Source organism: Fragaria vesca, linkage group LG3, assembly GCF_000184155.1.
Source record: "Fragaria vesca subsp. vesca linkage group LG3, FraVesHawaii_1.0, whole genome shotgun sequence".
NCBI classification, from domain to species: Eukaryota; Viridiplantae; Streptophyta; class Magnoliopsida; order Rosales; family Rosaceae; genus Fragaria; species Fragaria vesca.
This window is the reverse complement of record NC_020493.1, coordinates 8420154-8421717: the sequence shown is the minus strand read 5'-3', so window position 1 is coordinate 8421717 and position 1564 is coordinate 8420154.

Genomic DNA, 1564 nt, shown 5'->3' with positions numbered 1-1564 from the left:
GCTTATGTAATGGATTGAAATTTAGACAAAAAAGAAAGAAAAAAAGATTGAATTTAGAACATGATTTTGGTAATCTAATAAACTTATTTCAAATTTATGTATTAAAACTACATAAATGATAAAGGATAAAGTGTAGAGACAAAGAGATAGCAAGAGAGTCATCATCTTATTCATTGATAGGAGCCCTTTATATAGGGAATTACACAATACCAATATGGTAAGGATATGAATACATAGATCTAGTCTAACTACATATCCTATTGGCATAAGGTCAAGACACACATAAAGAATATCCTAGAACACTCCCCCTTGTGCCGCGCGCTGATATGCCGATGGTGCTGATCTGTTGCCTCGTCAAAAACCTCGTCAAGTCACAAAAACCCTGTGGGAGAAAAACTGAACCTTGATCGTAGGAGAAAAAGAGTACAACGCACCCTTCACATTTGATAGTGACATGTATGTATGTGCTAGACTCCCCCTGATTTTTACATCAATCATAGGCTCTTCCTGATTCTTACTAATCACGGAAGTTTCAACAACTTAGCATGTCAATGCTTTTTAACATGTCTTCAAATGTGGTATTGGGCAATGATTAACTAAATCATGCCGTATTGTCCTCAAATGATCTTTTACACTTAGATCTTGAAGAGAAGGTCGCTTGTGAACTCAAAACATAAGTTCGTGCAAGAAATCAGATTTCCGCGCAGCATGACCTTCAATTACTAGAATAGTCGTAACTTCCTCTAGGAAATACATATGAACGAACCGTAAATGGTTTTCGAAACTAGACTCATTTAGCTTTCCAACCGTATATTACACACATTCTGGTTCATCAGGAGCTGTTCACAAAATCCCGTCCAAGTTGACTGTTTTGCCAAAATCAGATTCTCGGACAGATTCGTCCGACTTTACGAAAACGGCCATAACTCACTCAATATGATAGGTATGATCAAATGGTTGGTGTCCCTGGAAAGTAGACACATGGACCTTTCCAATGGTACCAATTTTACAATTTTCCAGTGAGTGCGATTTCCTATAGGTCCCGTGGAATTTGACCTATAAAACTTGACAGATTCTGATTTCGCTTTTGATGTGTCTTTCTTATGTAGGGATAGAATAAGCCTCAACCTTTCATACTATTAAGTATTGAAAAAAGGAGTTACTGCCATTACATTGGCGTTGCGTGGGCGCATAGCTACACTTAGCTTTACAACTTTTCATAGCGAATGAGATGTCAAGTCTTTCGTATTGTGTTGAGTACATTGATGCGTCTTATTGTACTTGGATGGGAACTTCATCTCTTAACACATATTTGTCATCTTGCTTTAGACAAAACAACGGATCTCTCTTTAGAGCAAAGACCTTGACTAATCATGGGAGTATATGTAGGCCTCACTAGTTATAGAGCGCCTAAGCCGATTGATGGAAAATCATCATCAATACAGTCATCGAGTGCCTTATCGAGACCATGTCTTCCCAAGATCGTTTTCTTCGAATGTTGATACATATTGGCATCTCTTGATCCATCAAGAGTCCATGTAAATCCGAAATGAACACGCAAAGG